General features: G+C 40.5%; 1 long non-coding RNA gene across 2 annotated transcripts; it reads left to right on the top strand.

Moving 5' to 3' along the window:
- The first annotated feature begins 81 nt into the window (after positions 1 to 81).
- LOC140898642 (uncharacterized) lies at positions 82 to 8,320 on the top strand. 2 transcript variants are annotated; one of them, XR_012155051.1, is made up of 3 exons: positions 82 to 178; positions 2,138 to 2,311; positions 6,968 to 8,320. It is a non-coding gene; the product is annotated as an uncharacterized LOC140898642 (long non-coding RNA). The 2 variants fall into 2 exon arrangements; XR_012155052.1 differs by having other exon boundaries at positions 2,095 to 2,311.
- Positions 8,321 to 8,627: the final 307 nt, after the last annotated feature.

The raw sequence follows: 8,627 nt of genomic DNA, 5'->3' as shown, positions 1-8,627 counted from the left end.
GCATCATGGGAGAGGGCAAGCCCCAGCCCCGGGGCATCACGGGACAAAGGCCAAGCCCCAGCCCCGGGGCATTATGGGATGGGGTCGGGCTGGCTTGGTCCCTGTCATGGCGGAGGTCGGGGGGCCGCAGGGCCCGCAGTGTGTGTCTCCAGACTGGAAGAAGGGAGGGTGAGATGGGGTCAGTCTGTCCATAGCTTGTTGCCATTTATTATTTGTGTCGCTGTAGGAGCTAGGAGCCCGCGCCCTGGCCCAGGAGCCCATTGTGCTAGGTGCTGTACACCTCAGAACAGCAACATGCTCCGGGCCCAGACATTCTTTAGTCTCTGTAGCACCTTCTTTAGTAGGTGCTTGGGCCGTTGAGTCCTGCAGTTCACGCCCAGGCTAAATCCCCACGGACTTCAGTAGGCGTGGGTAGATGTGAGCATATTGTATGCTGCGGTTTTGTCCACCAGGAATATTTGCATTTCCCACCATTGCAGCTCCACCAGTGGTGATGGCTGTCAGGGCCGCTCCAGTGTAGACCAGCCATTGGCACTTTAATCACTTTATCATGTATCCTACTCAGAGCAGGTCTACAGGACACATTAGTTAAAAAGCTGGTGGCTCACTGACACTAGCACTCCCGTGATTGCTACCACCAACAGGCCTGTATCAGTGGTAGGGCAACTAGGGAAGGTCTTAGAACGTAAGAACGACCATACAGAATCAGCCCAAAGGTCCGTCTAGCCCAGTGTCCTGTCTTCCCATAGTGCCAATGCCAGGTGCCCCAGCGGGAATGAACAAACAGGTAATCATCAAGTGATCCATCCCCTGTCGCCTGTTCCCAGCTTCTGGCGAACAGGCGAGGGACACCTGCCCATCCTGGCTAACAGCCATTGATGGACCTATTCTCCATGAACTTACCTAGTTTTTTTTTTTAACCCTGTTATAGTCTTGGCCTTCACAACATCCTCTGGCAAAGAATTCCGCAGACTGTGCGTTGTGTGAAAAAATATTTCCTTTAGTTCGTTTTCAGCTTGCTGCCTATTAATTTCATTTGGTCACCCCTAGTTCTTGTGTTATGAGAAAGAGTAAATAATACTTTCTTATTTACTTTCTCCACACCAGTCATGATTTTATAGACCTCAGTCATATCCCCCATTATTCATCTCTTTTCCAAGCTGAAAAATCCCAGTCTTATTAACCTCTCCTCATACGGAAGCCATTCCATACCCCTAATCATTTTTGTTGCCTTTTTCTGAATGTTTTCCAAGTCCAATATATCTTTTTTGAGATGGGGTGATCACATGTGCGCGCAGTATTCAAGATGTGGGCATACCATGAATTTATATAGCAGCAATCTGATATTTTTGTCTTACTATCTGTCCCTTTCTTAATGATTCACAATAAGAAAATTGCTAGGGTAAACATAACTTCAGTGACTTCAGTGGAGAACAACATACAAAGTGAGGGTAGAATTTGGCCCTTAATTTGATCAAATCTCTTGATTCATAAATTGATGCAACTATTTGATGCTATCTTGAACTAAGTAATACTGAATAACTACTAAATAAACACTTAATGCATTATTGCAATTGTATTTTTAAGACTATAATTAAATATCCTTTTTTCTTAGGAAGAACTCTATGGCTTTTGGGACACTTTAATGTTTGTAATTAATTTTAACTTCACCACATCTCTGAGATATACAATCATTATACCCATTTTATAGCTGGGGAAACTGAGGCAAACTGGCTTACTCAGCTCACAAAGTTAGTTGCATAGTTGTTCCAGACCTATTGTCTGACCAATAGACAACGTTGCTTTCCCAGTTAAAGGGCCATTAATGAATGACTGTAGGCACATCAGCCACTCTCAAGTTTATTGGGGTAGCTATACAACAAAGCTCCTGCAAAAAGATTCTCACTCCTGTGCATGAGTCATTAGTGGCCACTTTTCCTAATTCCCTATGGTGTTCTGCACAACTGAGGTTAGGCTGCAGGATATTTTGAAAGATCTGAAGCTTCCTCTTCTTCTGTTTTGTCATAATCTGAAGATGAATGTTTTTGCAACAATTATTTTCTGCTTGTGACCTGACCCTGCATCATTATACAGGGCTTTCTTCTTTTTCTGATCAAGTTCATTCCTGTTACCGTAGAACCTCAGAGAAACAAACACCAGAGTTACGAACTGACCAGTCAACCACACACCTCATTTGAATTGGAAGTATGCAATCAGGCAGCAGAGGCAAAAAAACCCAAATACTGTACAGCACAGTACTTTGTTAAATGTAAACTACTAAAAAAAGTTGTTTTAAAAGAAAACAGACAAGGTAAGGAAACTGTTTCTGTGCTTGTTTCATTTAAATTAAGACGGTTAAAAGCAGCATTTTTTTTCTGCAAAGTAAAATTTTAAAGCTGTATTAAGTCAATGATCAGTTGTAAACTTTTGAAAGAACAACCATAATGATTTGTTTGGAGTTTTGAACATTTCAGAGTTACAAACACCCGAGGTGTTTTGCAGTGTTTCTTGCATGCAGCCACCAGGGGCTTTTCTTGTGGCCACAGCCTCCTGGGCTGTGATTTGCGGGGGTGGGAGGGAGAGTAGTGCCACTCCTCGCCCCCATTTCTCTGGATGCACTGCCTTGGTATTTGGTTGCTGGGGCCACCTGCAGGGGTTGGGCTCTGCCCCCATCTGGCGTCAGCTAGGGCACAATGCTATAGGTGCAGGGAGCTGGTGAGTTCCCTTCCTTCCCAGGGCCGGTAGGGCTCAGGCTTTGGGCTTCACTGCTGGGGTGGAGGGCAGAAAACTCTGGTCTTGAGGCTTTGGGCTGCAGCTCTGGGCTCTGGCTGCATGACTGCAGACCCCAGGCTCCAGCCACACAGCTTCGGGCTCTGTCCCTGGGCTCTGGCAATGGGGCTTCGGGCTCTGGTCACAGGGCTTCAGGCTCCAGCCTCCTACTGCCTCCCTCAGCCAACCACCACCATCTCCCCTGGCCCCCACTGCCTCCCCTGACCCTCCATCCAGCTTAATTTTTCCCCAGGCTTGCCAGGGCAGAGTAAGTCTGTTGTGAAAAATTTCAGAGTAACAGCCGTGTTAGTCTGTATTCGCAAAAAGAAAAGGAGTACTTGTGGCACCTTAGAGACTAACCAATTTATTTGAGCATAAGCATCCGATGAAGTGAGCTGTAGCTCACGAAAGCTTATGCTCAAATAAATTGGTTAGTCTCTGAGGTGCCACAAGTACTCCTTTTCTTGTTGTGAAAAAGTGATACTTATGTTTGTTAATATCACTTTTTCACAACAGACTTACTAGCTAGTAATAAATAAATTACAATTTGGATGTGTTTGTGTGTGTATTTATTTGATTTTCCTAAAGTTAATTAAATATTTTAGGGGAAAGTATGAGAGCAGCCACCAGCAAGAGTTGGTAGCCCACACTGAGGTCACCAAAAAAATTTGTCCTGAGAACCCCTTGCTATCTTTATGACCACCAGAGGGCGCATTGAATTTTGTAAATAGCACATCAGAATGCTTACAGTGCCATCAACAATATCTGAATAATATAACTTCCAGTTGTAACTTTTGTGTGCGAATTCTTAAATTTTGGAGAGGTTTCAGCTGTCATACTGGAGACTGAAATATTTCCATAGACTAGGTACAATATGGGCAGCAGCAGTGCCAGCTTCTTCACATTGTCCTTTGTCAACATGCTGCACACCTGATCTGGACAGACCTCATGTAAAGTCCCTATGGTCTTGTCAGGCTTTGACTTCTCTGCTGAGACTGCCAGCAAGAGGACTAATTAGTGCCAATTGTGTTTGAGTTTTGTTAGGCAAACAACTGTCTGCCTGTAACTGTATCAAGACCACAAAATGGATGGTTCTCTATTTTAAAAAACAGCCCTCCATTGGTAACAACTGTCAGTCACTACTAATTTAGGGTGGATTTGAATTTACTTCTTATCGTGTGACAGTTTCCTTGAGTCATCCTGCTCCCTAGAAATTCATTATTCTGTTAAGGACAGGTCTCTTCAATGCACCCCACTCTACCTGAAACCCCAGAGCAGTTTACTTGCTACAACTGTATCACTTGGTTAGCCCTCTAATACAGTGTTCTGTTAAAATGTGTATAATCCTACTTTATTTCCTTCTATAAGCAGAGGGAGGAAAGTTGATACACATTGACATTTGGGGTTTTTTTTGGTACCTTTTATCATTCTGGGTTTTTTCCGGGTTTGATGCAATTGGTAACAAGTCTATGCATTTCCTTTAAATTAGGTCTAAGGAAAGATCCTGGTTCTTTTTATGCTTAGTTTTCACATTTGGGAAAGAAGATCAACGATGACTTAAGATATGGTTCTACTTTGGAAAGTGACTGTAAAAATGACATTGGGGGACACCATCGTTTTTACCTATCAGTGATTCTATATTGCATGTGCTCATTTTACAATCACTTTCTAATGGAAGATTTCTAAGTCAGCTTTGGATCTGAATTAAATCTGTGGTTTTGTCTCCCTCCATCCCTTCTTGTGTGTGTATAATGGTTGTGTAGGCTGAAATCTGCCCTCCTCTTGAAGACAATGTGGTTGCACAGGTGATCTTCACTGATACCAGTGCACTCACACCAATTGGGTTTACATATGTCTAATGCATTGGCACTTAGTGAACAAATCTGATGATGCACAAGGAGAAATGGAATCCAGCTGACTCTCCCGTAACTGTATTGACTCTGCAGAGTTAACCTGAGCAAAAAGCAATCACATCTTGGGTGAAATCCTGGCCCCAATGAAGTCAAGGGGAGTTGTGCCATTGAGTTCAATGGAGCAAGGATTTGTCACCTTACTGTTAGTCCCTAAAGCACATGGAACTCTGAAGACATGCATGGAGCAGGTCTGTTGAGTAAAAAGTGCCATTTTTACACCTTCCAGAAGAGAACCATACTTTAAACACCTCATCAGGATGACCCTATTGCTGAAGCAATATCTGCTATCTTTATTTTTATTTTTCAGTTCAATTCCCTAGATTGATTGTATGGAATTAGCATCTATATCTGCTTCCCCTGTGAAGCACATCTTTATGTCCTATGTATGTGACTAGTGCTGTAGATGTTAATGTTCACATTGGTATTCTATATAATAGTGGATGTTGAGAAATGTGGTTATCTAGCTGAACAACGTAATCTTGGAGGTTTTGAACAGTTCTTCTTTTATACATAACTCTGGAACACTGTTCGGCACCTTTTCTGTTTGAAATAGTGAAGACATCTATCATCACGTGCTGTAATGATAAAGACTTACATTTACGTAGCACATTTCATCTGGAAGGATCCTAAAGTGCTTTATATTCTTTTTATTCATCTCTGTCATTGAAATCTGCCACTTCTGAAGAGAAACTAGAGAGCTGTCTAACATATCATGTTATCCTGTATTATGAGCTCTCTCATGATTAATATTTTCTTAAGTGTTTTACCAGGGTTTCTCTGAACTTACAGGAACTGTGACACTGACAGGCCTTTTTTTTTTTTTTTTAATCAAGCTGCTTTTTACTATTTAGGTGTTGGCTAAAGCAAGCAGCACTGTCCTACTAAGTGTGGGACCAGATAATTTAGTAAACTAAGATTTTTTTTCCCCAAAGATGTACACATACATCCAATCCACAAGTAAATTGTATAGAACAACAGATAAACACAAAGAAAACAGAAAAATAAAACTTCTTCCTGCACAAAATAAAGGCAAAGTCTACCCAGACTAAAAGAGGAACAAAAATAAAACCCAGCACACATTCGACCTGAAAAGCAGGTTCCAAACAGCACACTTTGGAGTATATAGCACAGACAAACCAGGCACAATAATAATATTTACCTCCTTCACAGATGTGCTGGTAGATTAAGTTATTTAATTATTATGAAGTGATCCTCACATGGAAGGTAAGATAACCTGAAAAATCAGCCAGTTAGGTCACAAAATATTGTAGATTTCAACAAATTTTATGAAACTTGATTTTAAAAAAATTCATCAAATTTAAAAATATCACTGCCTATGTGCCCTTGGGCAAGTCACTTAGCCTGTCTGTGCCACCATTTCCCATCTGTAAAATGGGGGTGATGATAAGCTTTCTGAACTCACAGGGGTGTTGAGGATAAATACATTAAAGAACGTAAAGTGTTTTAAGATCTACTGATGAAAAGTGCTGTATAAGAGCTAAGTGATAGTATTAGTACCTGAAAGAAGTGCAAAAAGAAAACAGCATTACTTTTTAAAATAGTTCAGTTCTACCCATCTAATCTCTTATTTAATAGCACAATGAACTGTTTCATTTTTAACAATATGATTTTTCACTTAAGTGTCCTTGTAAAACTATATTTCTATGCATCAGAGCAAAAGATACTAAGATTCCATCAAGCCATTTCATCAAGAGCAATTCAGTAGCACTGTTACTTAAGTGCAAATCTTGGCCTGGCTGTGTGTGTGTTTTAGCAAAGTCAACACGTTTCTTTATGCTAGGGTGAAATTGAGGAAACTTGTTGGATGGGGTCAGACACTTTCCTGGCTACATCTTTTAATTTTTTTAAGGTACTTGCACTAATTTAGAACTGGATAAAGTTCATACTAATATCCATACTTTTGAGGAAGACATTAATGTGAGATCATTTTCCTATTGAATATGCCACATGAAGGACTCTTAACTAGCCTGCCAAATGTTGCAATGTCTACTATCTTTTTAGTAGGGAAAAACTTCCTGCCAGTAAGATCTATTACCAGGGAATAGCCTCCCAAGGGAAGTGGTGGAAGGCCCATTATGGCAGACTTTTAAAATCGGAATGGACAAAATCCTAAACAAAAAAAATAGTAGAATTACGCAAATACAGGATTGCATCTCAAACATCTATAATTCTGTTTTCACATGAGTCACGATTCCAAGTGATTCTAATACTGACCAAAACATACTCCAACTGTGTTTAAACCACCAGTTGTCCTCATTTTACAGGCAAGAAAACTGAAAGAGAAATTGTGACAAGTCTATGAAGAAGCTGCAAACTGAACCTAGATCTCCTGACCACCTTGTCCTGTGCCTTTACCAAGGCAGGTAAGTAACATTATCCCATATAACTGATGGAACAACTGACACACACCAAAATTAAGTAACTTTCCCAAGGCTTCACCGAGAGTCGGTAGCTGGGCTGGAATTAGGAGGTCCTAGCTCTCAGTCCAAACCATTAGACTGTGCTGCCTTCCTGAATACTTCTCTGGTAGGGGCCTAATCCTGTTGCCGTTACTCACATGAGTTTCCTCCCTGACTTAGCTACAGATAAAGATGAGAATGTTGTCCTTGACAAACTTATTTTAAAGCAAACATTGTTTCCACTCTGTAATAGAAAAGTTTAACAAGTCAAGTAGACAGATGGTTTTGATGCTAAATAAAAACAAGTCAAATAAGCCTAAAATAAACTCCATTCTGGTCTAGCAGAACATTAGCCTTTAAATAAATACTAAGTAGCCTGGGAATATTAGTCCCTTTCTCTGTACAGTGGATGGCGTTACAGGTTATATTTATCAAACTCAAATCCCTAAAATAGCAGGGGAGCGGGATAGTGATGTCAGCTGTTCTTCAGACACAAATCAGGTTGTTTTAAATGTCTTAGTCTGAGCTGAAAAACTACGTGTGTGTCTGACAGTTTATTACACTGCATGGTACCTCCGCTCTTAATTCACTGCTCAGTTTATTAATCTGGTTGAGCAAACTTCACAGAAATACCTCATTTTGTTTCGCAGCTTTAAATTAATGGGTATGAACGAGTCTTGGACTTTGAGGTGGGAGGATTCAATCCAGCCACAGTAACCAGGGGGGGATACACTTTGCCCCAGTTTTTGTGCATTTTAGAATTGTAAGCAAATGTTATTTAGTAAGGGTCTAACCTTCTCTTGAGAGTAAAATATAGGACAGCAGGGGGCACATTTGCCAGTACAGTCAGGGGGTTTACATGGAGAGCCAGCAGCAGCAACGCTGATCAGCAGGGATCCTAAGTTTTTTCCATGATTAAAAAAACCCCAAAATTCTCTGATTTTAAAAAAAGCATAACAATTGGCTTTTTTCTGCAAGTAAAATGAAACGCTGAACTTTAGTTTCCTTAGCCACAATATATATAGGTATAAATTGAACACTATTTTATTGATATATTTACAATTTTTAAGCAAGTTCAAAGTCTACCAGTTCCATCAATCATTATATTAAAATTAATAGAATGATCCAGTCACAGTGCATTGTTTCTTTGCTGTTGTCAATGGCCCTGCTGTTTCAACCTCGTTTTAGTTTATTTTCATGTTTTATGTTTAGCACTTTCCATGTATTCTACAATTGTCTGCCTTTGAATGTAATCTAATGCCTTGCTGCATACAGTAAGAACAGCACATTACCATCAATGTGAAATTTGTTCTTGCCAAACTCAGTGACATAGTATTTAGGTATGATTTTTAAAGTTTTCAGCATCTTTTCATAACTTTAATTACGTCTGGAGGCTGAAGTGAAATTTGAGATGTATTAACCTATACGCTGTTGAGGAACCTCTATATGCTGGAAGCAGTTTATCGGAGTATGTTTAGCTGTGAACATTTAAAGCACATTCAAAAAATCAACCAAAAGAAGGGGA

This window comes from Lepidochelys kempii, chromosome 15 (assembly GCF_965140285.1).
Source record: "Lepidochelys kempii isolate rLepKem1 chromosome 15, rLepKem1.hap1, whole genome shotgun sequence".
In the NCBI taxonomy this organism is placed as follows: Eukaryota; Metazoa; Chordata; order Testudines; family Cheloniidae; genus Lepidochelys; species Lepidochelys kempii.
Note: the sequence above shows the minus strand (reverse complement) of the source record. Positions and strands in the feature narration are given on the sequence as shown.